This window comes from Suillus subaureus, assembly GCF_016647635.1.
Source record: "Suillus subaureus strain MN1 chromosome Unknown BJ212scaffold_1, whole genome shotgun sequence".
Classification (NCBI taxonomy): domain Eukaryota; kingdom Fungi; phylum Basidiomycota; class Agaricomycetes; order Boletales; family Suillaceae; genus Suillus; species Suillus subaureus.
The window spans coordinates 1,121,093-1,135,585 of NW_024538557.1; positions in this window are offsets into that span (position 1 = coordinate 1,121,093).

Genomic DNA, 14,493 nt, shown 5'->3' on the forward strand with positions numbered 1-14,493 from the left:
AGGCACAGCTTACCTGTGGCCTAGGGAAGTTTTCAGTATACAACAAACCACTATCATGTCAGTAGTCATCTAGCAGTTAGAATCCATTATCATGAGTTAGCATCCATCAGAGTTGTTGCCCTAGCTCTCAGCAACAGTCCATTATTATCAGTCACCACTCAGCAGTTCCAGTTTATGTCCTTCACACTGAAGGTTCAACAGCTCTGCTAGGCTGCAGAGCTAAAGAAAGAAAGAAAGCCTCTACCTCTGGGGTGAGAGGAAGGCTACTGACTCTCTAGATGTTGGTTGAAGTGTGCCAAGTGATGTGTTCGTTCCTTAGGGGAAGCAAAGAAAGCAAATATCCATCAAGTGACACCAGGTCAACTCTGGTGGAGTGCGCGGGAATGTCGAGCATGTAGGAGCGCGAAGTGTGGGAATAAGGCGCATGTAGTGCATGAACATATAAAAGACTGATAGATAGTGTGATGTTGTGAACTAAGACTGCTGAATGGAGGCTGATGATGATAGACTTGTGCTGAGGGCTAGGGTGATAACTCTGATGGATGCTAACTCATGATAATTCCGACTGCTAGACACTAACTGACATGATGGTGGTTGTTGTATAAAAAAAATTCCTAGGCAACAGGTAAGCTGTGCCTAGGTGCACTCCCAGGGCTTGTGTTAAGGTCATGTGCTCAAAGGGGGTTGGATCACAAGGGCTTGGCCTCAGCTTGTATGCTGTACCCCTTTCCTGAGTATGTGCCCTTAATTTCCAGGGGCTAGAACAGTTGTCTGGAGTTTCTGGGATTTGACTAGGGCGGACAATGGATGTCCGGATCTGAAACATGAGATAAATCCAATGGACATCTGGATGTTACTTGGACAAGTGGATAAGACTAATCCAGATGAAGTCTGGACTAGAAACTAACAGAGGATAGACTACCTTAAGGTAGAGTCGGAAATGTAGTCTAGGATGCAATCCTAAGACTTCAGAATATGACAAGAGACTTGTCTCAAGTCCGGAGGACACAGGAATGAGCAGGAACTAAGATGATATTCGAACTGGAGTATTTCTGAGAGTTACAGGAGGTTTATATACTGTAGGTATCATATAGGAATCAATCAGCAAACATAAAGGCTATGTATGAAGCATATGCAAAGTCTATTAGTAAGTAGGACAGATCACAAATAATGAACACCAGAAATGAAATGTATGTAATGGATCAATAATCAGAAGGGAAACATGGTTAACTGGAGTCCAGAGACAGGGGAAGTCTAAATGGGGTTGGGCACTGATATAGGGTTTGGATTCTGGAAGGAAGATAAAGATAGATCAGATCATTTGAGATCTGGATCTTGGATCCAGATATCCAGAGAAGCAGATTTAGTGTTGAGAGTCTGGAATGGCATATGACAGCTTGGAAGTGAACAAGGAGCACTCTAAGTATGTAAATGATGTAACTAAGGGTCCATGACAAAATATAGTGTCATATAATGCTAAATATGGTCTGATAGTGAGAATAAACGAGAAAGGACTCACTAGGGAACTGGTTGGACAATGGATGGATGCTCTGGGATGCTGTGCAACAAAGGGCAACCAAGCATGGGAAGAGCGCGCTAAGCACGTGCATGGGAATGTGTCACATAGTGCGGGAAAGTGTCACGCCTCTGGCGCATTTTGTGGGAAAGTTATAGATAGTGAGTTGTGCACTGTACCAATCATCGTGAGTCGAAATATGTGTGATATATGCCTAGAGGAATCTCATTCTCTACATCTCCTGGGTACTTTAAATACTGAGTGTGCCCACTCAGAGCGTGTCTGGTGAGAATGGTACACAATGATTGGCAAGTATGATGTGTGCATGTGGATGGTGGTGCAACAAAGTGCAATGAAGTGCAGGAAATGCATGATGTGCATGAGCATGGGAATGTATGTCACATAGTGTGAAGATGGTCGCATATGGTGGATTGTGTGAAATGACTCTGATGCATGGGATCATGATATGAGCTCTAGACTATGGTAGCAATGGTCATGCAAGGGGTACTTGGCTAATGAGATGACTGTGATGGTGCAGAATGTGTGTGGATATGTTGCATGAGGCACAGGAAAGTTGCGCATGGAATATGTGAACTGCAAGACTGCGAGACTGCAAGGAAGCATGAGCGGATGATTGCACAATGATGTCTGGGTCCAATGTGAGTGCAGGTGTATAGGGTGAAGGTGAGTGGTCCAAAAGCAATCCAATCTATGTCCAAACCAAGTCCCACTAGGCAATCTAACTATTAGGGATTGAATGGCATGAGTAAAACTATAAGCAAAAATGCAAAAAGCGTGAAAAGAGAGAGCAAACTGTGTGAATGTCCAAGTCTGACTTGGCTTCTTCATTCTACTGTCAACCTCCATTCCTTCCTATGTGTTGCAAAGTGTGAGACTGTAGTGCATATAAGGCACGTGGCACAGGAATGGTGCATGGTGCCACTTCATGCATTTGAAGAGAAATGATATCCTACTGAGCTAGGCAGGCACAATCTATGGTCTTTGTTTTTCTTCTTTTCTTCCAGTGGTTTTTCTATAAATGTATATATCAGCGCATTATTAGTCCTTTGGACAATGTTATGATGAGTAAAAATGGAAATTAAAAGTGCTGGATGAAACCCAGGGTAAAATGAAATATATCCTATGAAGATGGCAGTATATGGTATTGTGAATTGATAGAGTGCGAAAATTGGTGGTGTGGAGGGCGAACAATGCGCAAGGTGATGATGATTGGTGACTGAGGATGGTGGTATCTTCATCTTATGACTCTGTGACATCTTCTCCTACCAGGTATAATCTGGATCTTCTTCAAATGCAACCTGGTGGCAGACTGGTAACCAGTGGAATGAATTCTTGCACCTTGCAGTACAAGTTGAAGGCGCGCCCTAATGGGGCGATGCGAGGCACATGGAGGTGCTCTAGGGTCAAGTAATGTGCGCTTGAGCTGCGCACACAATCGCATTTTGGTGTGTTGTTCTCTATATCCTCTAACACAAGGATTGACTGATACATAGTTAGAATATTGACAAGAGCTGAATGATAAGTGAGATTAGGCGCGAATATTGCGCGACTGCATCTGATAGACTCTTTGTCAAGGGCCAATTGGCACCAAGACATAAATGAATAGCCCTTGGTAGGGCTTGTGAAGACGATATCAACATGATAGGTGGATGAGCAGAAAATGCAACTAAAGGTGAAATATGCGAAATCAAAGATGATGAAAAATGCGATAGGCATGTGAATATGCACAAGGTGAGCGTGTAAGTTGCGCCCAGGTGTCAGATTAAGGTGAGACCAATATGAGGTCCAAGAAAAGCAACTTGAAAATGATGAAGTGGTAAAAATGCGATAGCAGGAAGACTCTTCTGCAATGGTTGGTGCATATGGCATGGGAATATAGGTGCATGGCACGCGAATGCAGCACATGAATGATGAATTAATAACAAAGTGATGTGAAGATGAAGGTAAAATATTTGCAAAAGATGAATAGCTCCTTGAGAGAATAAGACATGAAAGGAATGAAAAAGGCGATGATAGGTGAGGATGAATATACAGTGCCTCCAAGCATGCAACCTGCACAACCTCAGGTGCAATACAGCACTCTGAAGGCGCCTCAGGGTCGCCTGAGACATACTCTACTTGGCGGATATGCAATGCAATGCACAGATGTTTCACTGGCAGATGATAGTCACTGTATGCTGAAAACGCGACAAGCACAGAATTGTTAGTGACAAGTGGGTTTACCAGAGACATACTCTGGTCAGAAAGCATCACATAATGAGTCTCTGATGTGATAGAAGGCTCCGGAATAGGCATGTGAATGTGCAATAGATGTTTAGAGTCATCCCTGACTACTGGCAATGAGATCTCTTCCAGAGGTGCTTCTGGAAGGATTGGGGTGATGGTAGGCTTGCATATTTCGAGCTAGGGTGGGGTGACTTCTGCTGATGGATACTCTGGTTTGGGTATTGGCTCTGGAGGTGTGTGCATGATGGGCACTTCAATATGGGCTGGTGATGACGCAATTTCATCAAAGGGCACTTCTTGAATGACTGGGATGAGGTTAGCAATACTTAAAGTGCTTTGAGGTGCTATAGGCGCAGTATAGGGGCGCACTGGAGTGCATTCTGGTTGCTGAGGCACACATTTGGACTCTTGAGGTGTGCATATGATGGGTGCTTTGACTTGGGCTGGTAGTAGGGTGAGTTTGATGACTGGTACTCCTGGGGTGACTGGAATGGGATTAGTGATACTTGGGGCACATTGATGCACTATAGGCATAATCTCTGGTCGCTCTAAGGCACATTCTAGCTCCTGATGTGCACACACAGTGGGTGCTTGGGTGGCAGGTCATACATATGTGTTTGTTCCAGTTTCTGGATACATGGACATAATCTTGTTAGTGAAATCTTCGAAGTTACCTTGTCTAAATTCAGGCAATCCCTGCCATAGCTCTCTGGAGTCCACATCATGAGTATACTTAAGAACATACTTAATGTGCTGGGCGCCAGATAGGTTGTTCTTCTGGCTGAGTCGATCTACATGCTGTAAGTGTGTGAGGACTGCAAATGGGTCTCCTGTGAAGCATGGTGCATTTGGGTACCTGGGCCAGGGCATTCCATCTCTGTTGACCAGGTTGCTCATGGTGCAAGAGTGTGCAAGTGAAGTGCAGGAAAATGTGAAAAAGCATGGAAAGGTGGAAAAAGGCGAAAAGCATGGATGAAGTATTGGAAGCATGAGTAGGCAGAATAGAGTTGAAGGGGGCACATGGATTTGCTGACTGTTCCCCTCATGGTGGGCTCCAGTTGAAGGTTCAACAACTCTGCTGGCTTGCAGAGCAGAAGAAAGAAAGAGGGCTCTGACTCTGGGGGAAGAGAAAGGCCACTAACTCTCTAAGTGTTGGTCAAAGTGTGCTGAGCGATATGTTCAACCCTTAAGGGAAGCAAGGAAAGCAAGATCCACTGGGTGACACCAGGTCAACTCTGGTGAAGCACTGAAAGTGCATGGGCAGGAATATGGAGCACATAGGAGCACAAAGCATGGGAACTATGCACAAGTTGTGTGTGAATGTGTAAGAACTAGTGAATGAGGTCATGATGGCATGAACTGAGAACTGCTGGGTGGAGACTGATGATAGTAGACTGATGCTAAGGACTAGGGCAATGACTGATGCATACTGGCTGAAGATAATAGATTCTCACTCTAGAGACTAACTAGATACTAAGTGACATGGTGGTGGTTGCTGTATGAAAAACTTCCTAGGCAACAGGTAAGCTGTGCCTAGGTGTGCTCCCAGGGCTCAGAAGTGAACAGGGAGCACTCTAAGTATGTAAATGATGTAACTAAGGGTCCATGACAAAATATAGTGTCATATAATGCTAAATATGGTCTGATAATGAAAATAAATGGAAAGAGATGCACCAGGGGACTGGTTAGATGATGGATGAAGGTTCCAGGACACTGTGTGACAAAGGGCAATTGAGTGTGGGAAGAGTGCACTAAGCATGTGTGCAGGAATGTGTTGAAGGTTCAACAACTCTGCTAGGCTGCAGAACAAAAGAAAGAAAGAAGGGCTCTACCTCTGGGGTGAGAGGAAGGCCTACTGACTCTCTAAATGTTGGTTGAAGTGTGCCAAGCGATGTGTTTGACCCTTAAGGGAAGCAAAGAAAGCAAGATCCACTGGGTGATGCCAGATCAACTCTAGTGAAGCATGCTGAAAGTGCGTGTGCAGGGATGTCAAGTGCATAGGTGCGTGAAGTGTGGGAATAGAGCATGTGTGGTGTGCGGATGTGTAAAGACTGAAAGATGGTGTGAAGACATGAACTGAGGCTGCTGAGTGAAGGGACTGATGATAATTGACTACTGCTGATGACTAGGGTGATGACTGAAGCATGCTGACTGAGGATGATGATTCTCACTATTAGATGCTAAGTGACATGATGGTGGTGGTGTATTCTGTGGTGGTTGGTTGGTGTATCAAAACTTCCCCTAGGCAACAGGTAAGCTGTGCCTAGGCACGCTCTCAGGGCTCAGAAGCAGGGAGCACTCTAAGTATGTAAATGATGTAAGGACAGGGTCCATGATGAAATAAAATATCACATGATGCTAAACATGGTCTGATATGAGAATAAACAGGAAAGGACTCACTAGGGGACTGGTTGGATGATGGATGGATGCTCCCAGATGCTGCACAACATAAGGTGACTGAGCATGGGAAGGGCGTGCTAAGTGCGTGCGTGGGAATGCGTCACATAGTGCGGGAAAGCGTCGCGCCTCTGGCACATTTCACAGGAAAGTCATAGCTAGTGAGTTGCACACTATACCAATCATTGTGAGTTGTAATATGGGCAATCTATGCCTGGAGGAATCTCATTCCCTACAGCATTGTGTAGTGTGGGAAAGTGTCGTGCCTCTGGTGCATTTCGCAGGAAAGTCATAGATAGTGAGTCATGCACTGTACCAATCATTGTGAGTCAAAATATGTGTGATATATGCCTAGAGGAATCTTGTTCCCTACAACACCATCTTTCAGTATCTTATATGTTCATGCACTCCTTGCACCTTATTCCCATGCTTAGTGCTCCTACATGCTTGACATTCCCACATGTGCACTCCCAGCACACTTCACCAGAGTTGGCCCAGTGTCACTTTGTGGATCTTGCTTTCCTTGCTTCCCCTAAGGGTTGAACATATCACTTGGCACATCTTCAACCAACACCTAAAGAGTTAATAGCCTTCCTCTCATCCCAGAGGTAGAGCCTTCTTTCTTTCTTGAGCTCTGCAGCCTAGCAGAGCTGTTGAACCTTCAGTGTTTACCACACTTAAGGAATGTTTCCTAAAGCAGCCCATCCTATGTAATCCAGACCCTAGCTGGCAGTTTGATGTGGCTACTGATGCTTTGCTTGTTGCAACTGGTGCCATGCTACTACAAACCAATGAGAATGGTGTTTACCACCTGTGTGGGTATCTCTCACAGACCCTGAACCCCATGGAATGCAATTATCAGATCTTTGATTGTGAACTTCTCAGTCATTTGTGCCCTGACTGAATGGTGTCATTACTTAGAGATGAATCCTCATCCAGTCATCGTCTTCACCAACCACAAGAACCTGCTCTATTTTTGTTCTGCCCAGAAGTTGACTCACTGCCAAGCTTGTTGGCAGCTCCTGCTCTCTTGCTATGATATTAAGCTCCATCATGTTGCTGGTACTAAACTTGCCACCCCTGATGCACTTTTGTGCCATCCTGACCATGGCACTGGGCACAGTGATAATGATGATGTAACCCTGCTGCCAGATACTATGTTCATGTGCCTTCTTGATGTTGAGCTGATGACCACTCTTGCGAACCTAGTGTAGAGAATGAGATTGCTCTAGGCTTAGATCACACATATTATGACCCATGACGATTGGTATAGTGCATGACTCACTCCCAATGACTGCCCCACAAAATGCACCAGAGGTATGATACTTTCCTGCACTATGCGACATATTCCCATGCACACACTTGGTTGCCCTTTGTCACACAGCATCTGGGAGTCTCCATGCATTGTCCAACCAATTCCCTGGTGCATCCCTTTTCATTTAATTTCATTATCAGACCATTTCTGGGATCATATGATATTTTATTCCATCATGGACTCTTACATTACATCATTTACATACATAGAGTGCTCCCTATTTGCTTCCGAGCCCTGGGAGCATGCCTAGGCACAGCTTACCTGTTGCCTGGAAAAGTTTTCATACATGAACCACCATCAGGTCAGTAGTGATCATCTAGTAGTCAGAATCCATTATCATGAGTTAGCATCTATCAGAGTCATCACCCTAGTCCTCAGCACACATCCTCACGACATCTTTCAGTTTCTTACACATTTGTGCACAGCTTGCACATTACTCCCACGCTTTGTGCTCCTATGTGCTCCACATTCCCTCACGTGTGCTTCCAGTGCACTTCACTAGAGTTGATCCAGCATCACTTCATGGATCCTTGCTTTCCTTGCTTCCCTTAAGGGTCAAACATATCACTTGGCACACTTCAACCAACACATAGAGAGTCAGTAGCCTTCCTCTCACCCCAGAGGTAGAGGCATCTTTCTTTCTTTTGCTCTGCAGCCTAGCAGAGTTGTTGAACCTTCACTGGACCCCTCTGATCCTGATCCTATCTTTTGCACCACTGCGGACACTCTCAATGGGTTGTCTCTCCCCCCTATGAAGTCTGCCCTTGCTGATTGGATGATTAAGGAGGACATCCTCTATTATAAGGATCATGCCTATGTCTGCCCCACTGGTTGGCACCAGATTTTGGAGTGTTGTCATGACCATGCTTCTACCAGTCATCCCAGTTGTTTTAAGACTGAAGAACTTGTGAAATGTGACTTTTGGTGGCCTTCTATGGGCTCCTATATCCAGAAATATGTTGATGGCTGCACTTTGTGTCAGCAGATGAAGTCTGACATGCACCCTGTGACCCCCCCACTTGTGCCCATTCCCTCTGTTGCCTCTTTGCCCTTTGCTCAGGTCTCCATTGATCTCATCACTGACCTTCCCCCATGTGTGGGTTTTGATTCTATTATGGTTGTGGTTGACCATGGCCTTATGAAGGGGGTAATTCTGGTCCCTTGCATGAAGACTATCACTTCTGAAGGCATTGCCAAGAAGTTTTTGAAATACATCTATTGCTGATTCAGCCTGCATGAGAAAGTTATCTCTGACTGTGGTCTACAGTTTGTATCAAAGTTCTCAAAAGCCCTTGCCAAGCTTCTAAGATACAACATTGCTGCTTCTACCGCCTATCATCCCCAGACTGATGGACAGACCAAATGTCTCAACCAAGAACTTGAGACTTATCTCCACATCTACTGTTATAACCACCCTGAAGACTGGGTAGAACACCTCCCTATGGCAGAATTTGTTCATAACCACCAAAAACACAACTCTCATAATGCATCACCCTTCTTCCTAATGATGGGATATGAACCCTGGGCTCTCCCTCATGTCCTTCCTGACTCTACCATGCCTGCTGTGGAAGAATGACTCTGTTATATCCCATATGCCGGACCTAGATCCCATAATATTCCCATGCCTTCTGGGCCTATTTCCAGACCCCACCTCTGACTCATTCCCAGATCCCCTTCTGCCATGTGTTCCACACCTCAGCAGGATTAGCTCTGCTACATATTTACTCCTAAGCTCCGGACCTCCAGATCCTCACTATGAGCCTGATCCATCCACCCATATCCTGTCTACCATATGCACATTCCATCCAGCAAGACATCTGGACTTTACCTCCTCTCAGATTCCAGACTACATCTACTACCTCACATATCTCAGTCCAGTTTCCACCTTGCCTTCTGGATCCCCAGATCTCCAGATCTCCAGATATTAACTGTTACTATCTCTGGACCTATTCCCACTGTCCATCCAAGATCCTGTGCCTATCCCCATTTAGGCATCTCCACCTTTCTGGTTCTTGGTTATCTCTGTCTCCATCTTGCTGATTGATCCTTGTACTAGTTTCATCTCTGAGTTCATTTACTTATGTTCCATTTTACTTACCAATGTGTTTCCACATGCTCATACATAGTCTTACTCTGTTGCTTACTGATCCTCTCGGATATCCTCTAGTATATAACCCCTGTACAACTACAGTAGAGTCCTCAGTCTGAATATCATCTTAGTTCCTGTTCTATCACCTTAGACTTGCCCAATCTTCTTCCAGACTTCAGTCCATCTGAGTTTGTCCTTTTCCATAAGGCCTAGGGATAGATTCCCTAGGCCAGAATTCCAGACCTTCGGATTTGTCCCCTATGTCTCTGTCCCAAGTCTAGGGATTGCTTCCCTAGGCTGGAGTCTTGCCTTTCCAGCACTTACCCTCTCTCTAGACTTTGGTCCAATCCTTGTCTCTCTGACTCTACCTTAGGGTAGTCTACCTCTGTTTGTTTCTATATCAGACTCCATCTGATGCAGCCCCTATTCCTTCCAGACCTCTGGATGTCCTGTCCTCCTAACCCTCAGACATCCTGTCCTCCATACCTCCATGTCCTGTCCTGTGTACCTCCAGACATCTTGTCCTCTGGACCTTCAGTCCTCCTGTCCTCCATACTTCCAGACCTCTGGACATCCTGTCCTTCCATCCTGTTTCCCATAGAGATATTACTGTGGGGTCTCTCCACTTCCTGTGCAGTGGGAACTCCTCTGAGTATTTCCTGTACTCCTCTGGAACTCTCCTGCACTCCTCTGGATGTTTCCTGTGCTCCTCCAGAAGTCCTCCCACACTCCACCAGAGTAGCCAGCCTCTGGAAGTCCTTCAGACTTCATCTAAAATAAAGGGCACATACTCAGGTAAGGGGCACAGCGTATGAGCTGAGGCCAAGCCCCTCTGAGTCAGTCTCTCTCTCCCTTAAGCATGGTTCTCAACAGACTCCACTTACTTCAGAAGGGTAGAGAAGAAGCGCTATCATGTCATAACCTTGCCATGCAGCGAATGGCAAAACAGACTCATGGGCAGAAGTATCACCCATGGAAAGTAGGCAATAAGGTTTGGTTATTAGGAAAGAACCTGATTACACAGTTACCTTTGTGGAAGCTTGTGCCAAAGTGTTATGGCCCCTTTCCTATCATTGCTATCTTATCCCCCATCATGTTTACACTCCAGCTACTGGCTCAATGGAAAGTCCACCCCACATTCCATGCTTCTGAACTATTGTCCTATCAGGAGAATGAGATCCACAGACCAAACTTCCATGAACCACCACCTGACATCATCAATAATGAAGAAGAATATGAAGTCGAAGCCATCTTATCACATAAGGGGCTGGGTAAATGAAGATGCTATCTAGTGTCCTGGAAAGGATACTCATCAGCTAGCAATGAGTGGATCCCTGAAGAGAACCTTATTCATTCAGAAGCATTGCTTCAACAGTATAAGAGGAAGCATCATGCATAAAGCATTCCCAGCTCACTATGTCTTCTGCATCATTCCAACTGCAACTTAATCTTCTGAATGCTATCACAATGCCCCTTGACGCCACTACCACAGTCCCTCCTTCCACTGTTCTGTCACCCACCCCTATGCCCTCCACCTCATCAGAACCCTCAGACCACTTCTTCCATATTATTGAACAGATTGATAACCAGGCTCTCCTCTGCCCCCAGCATGCCATGGAGATCAAGTGAATCCTCCTTGAGCAAAGCACCTGTGCTACCACAGTCATCATCACCATTATTCGTAATGCTGCTCTCATTGAGTGAACTGCCAACCTCATTGGCAATGTCTTGCAGCATCAGATACTCCTTAACCTTCAGAGACATATCCATTCTCTGTCAATGCATCTTGTGCCTGATGATATCAGGCAAGATATTATCACAGCTATCCATATTATCATCAAAAGAATTGCAACCACTGTTGCTTGTCCACTGTCACCTCATGTTGACCATGACATCCTACCAGCACTACTGTACTCCGCTCCTGCCATCCTTGTCCCCACTCGTCCAATGACTCCCGATGAAAATCAGGGTACTCCTTGTCTCACTCCTGTGGTACCTCTTAGTTAGGTATCACCTATCACTCCTATGGAGGCAGCTGAGAAATTGCCCTCTGCTTCTTCCATTCCATCACCCATGTTCTCCTCACCATGCCTGTCGCCACTAAGATGTCACCAGACATGCATCCCTATTTGCTATCATAACGAGTGAAGCAAGTCACCATCTCTGAAACCTCATCCCATCTGCATCCCATCCCTGCCAATACCTGCACCAGTTAGCACCTCCATCACCATTGTTAAAACTGAACCTGCCAACAACTTTGTCTGTCGCAACTGCCACCTTACTGGCCATCATCACAAGAATTGCCTGACTTACTACTGCTGAGTTTGTTGTGAATATGCCCCTGGCCACCTCTCCGTCTTTTGCAAACAACTCAAAGGTGTTTTCATTGTGCCAATGGTTTTCACTGATCCAGGCTTCTATGAAGCAGTCAGAGAATGGGAAGTGACTTGTGATAAGTTGATGAATGAGTGTTCTCAGGAAGAGGATGAGCTCCTCTACTCCAACAGCGATGCTGACCCTTGCTACTGGGCCAACCAGGATAATTGAAGTTGGTGACTTCAATGGTAAACAGAGGGTAATGTTATGATACACCCTGCCCTGCTGTACTTTTTTCTTTCTCTTGTCATCTATTGTTTCCATCTGACTCATATTACACTTACTGTATTACATCATGTGTTGCTACTGCTGCCATTAGATGCTGTCTACATGTCCTATTTCTGTATCCATTTCCTTTCTTGTATCTCTGACTTGTCGCTTCATCCTTATTAGGCATATGCTTGTATTCTTACTTACTCACACCTGCCCTAAACCTTCCATAGCTATTCCCTATAAATACACAACTCTACTGTTGTAGTTCTTTGCTTTAATCTTATTAGGTTTTACCTGGAACTTCCTTCACTTAAGACCACCAATCTTAAGTTGTCTGAACTGTACTTTAAGTCAGAGGCACTCCCTCTGTCTTAGCTTACCTTGAACATTGGGCTTATCACCTTATGTAGATTCTCAGCAGAGGTCCTGATTCTTATTGAGTTGTCTGTCGTTAGAACTATCCTAGTTCGTAATAACTCACAGATTGTCACTTCAGGATTACAAGTGCCACCTGAGACTTCTGTGTGTCATTTAGCTTGCCTTCCTGTGGGATATCAGTTAGACATGCTCTCTCCAGCCAATGACTCAAAAAATCATGGATCATAGTATTCCAAAAATTGTAGTAAACCTTTGTTGCCTGACAGGCAATATAGGCAGGGAGCTGACTTTGGAGGAAAGCCTCCTCCTTGGGAGTTGTCCAAGATTTTGGGCCTCATTGATGAGGCATTGCAGTAAGAACTTGCTTTTAGAGGAAATTACTGTGAGGGCAGTGATTTTAAGTGCAACTGAACACTGTAGAAAAAGAAAAAGAGTCTTTTATCACTCCAGACAAATGTCTGATAGTTAAAGTTTCACATTACTGTACATTACACACTACCCCCTTTGATATGAGTGCAAATGAAAAATGATTGTAACAAAGTACTCTCATGAATATGAGTGTGAATGAAATGACAAATGCTCCTGATGCAGATGATGTGAGTGTGGAGGAAGAGAACTAACTAATGTTGATCTGAATGGGGTATACCAAAAAGTACCCTCATCAATATGAGCACAAATGAAACAATACATGTACTTGATGCAGATGATGCAAGTGTGGAGGAAGAGGTATACCTAAGGTCAATCTGAATGGTGGTAACCTTCAGGAATACATGGAAAATTCATTTTGGAAGACCCCTCAACTCAGGGTTTGTCAGACATACAGTGGCTCAAAAAAGTGTCTCAATGTTTGTGACTTTTCATGTAATTGCTGTATTATGAGCCAGGGCATGAGAATATGACTAAGCCATAGGGAGGTGTGGGAAAGCTCTGCTTCTAAGCTTCACATTTGATTCCTATAGTGTGGGAAGATTATGTCATCAAGTGAAGATATGGTTAATTTAATTTGGTGACTCATTGAGACACTTTTTTGACTTTTAGTTTGGCCAACACAATCTCTATAATTCTAGTACTTGGTGCTTCCTTCTGTTGCTCTAATTACTTCCACCACTCTTCTATGCATATTATCTATCAATTTGAGGCATTCCTCATCAACAATCTTGCCCCACTCTGCTGCAACTCTCTCCCACAGCTGAAATAGCCCCTATTGAGGATCTTGATGGACTGCAAGTGATATCTTGAGTAATTACCAGAGCTGTTCAATAGGGTTGATGTCTGAGGACTGGACTTGGTATGATAGCACACTGATACCATAGTTTTCAAACCATTTTATGGTCAACTTGAAGTATGCTCAGGGACATTGTCTTGATAGAAGGTAACATCTTATTCAATAATTCTTGATTCTTGCATGCTTCTGAGCAGATAGTTTTCCAAAATTGAAATGTGCTACTCTGCATTCATCCTCCCCCCCACCTCACAGAGAATTCCTACTCCATTCCACCTCATACAACACCATACCATCAAGTTTCCTACTTTACATACTTTAGTGTTTTCTTGACTTTTCTTTCTTCTAGTAGTTCTTCTGCCTTCCATCATATATATTCCTAGCCATCTGACCCCATCCTATTGATTGTGGTCTCATCTGACCAGGTAGCCCTATTCCAGTCCTCAACAATCCAATATTGAGGCTTTAAAGCCAAGGCTGGTCTCCTTCTCCTATAGGCTGAAGACAGGAAAGGTTTTTTCTGCCTGTTTATAGCTTTAAGATTGGCTGCCTTAGGAGTATTCTTGACTATTTGAGTGGAGAGAGCAGTGTAGATGATGTAATTAATAAGTTTGGTGACTTGAGTAGCATTGGCAGCCTGCCTAGTTGGAATATTATGAACAAGAGATTTTTTGTTATATGGTGTAAGCTTGAAAGGACAATCTAGTTTGATATTTTTCTTATCTGGCATAACTTTTTTA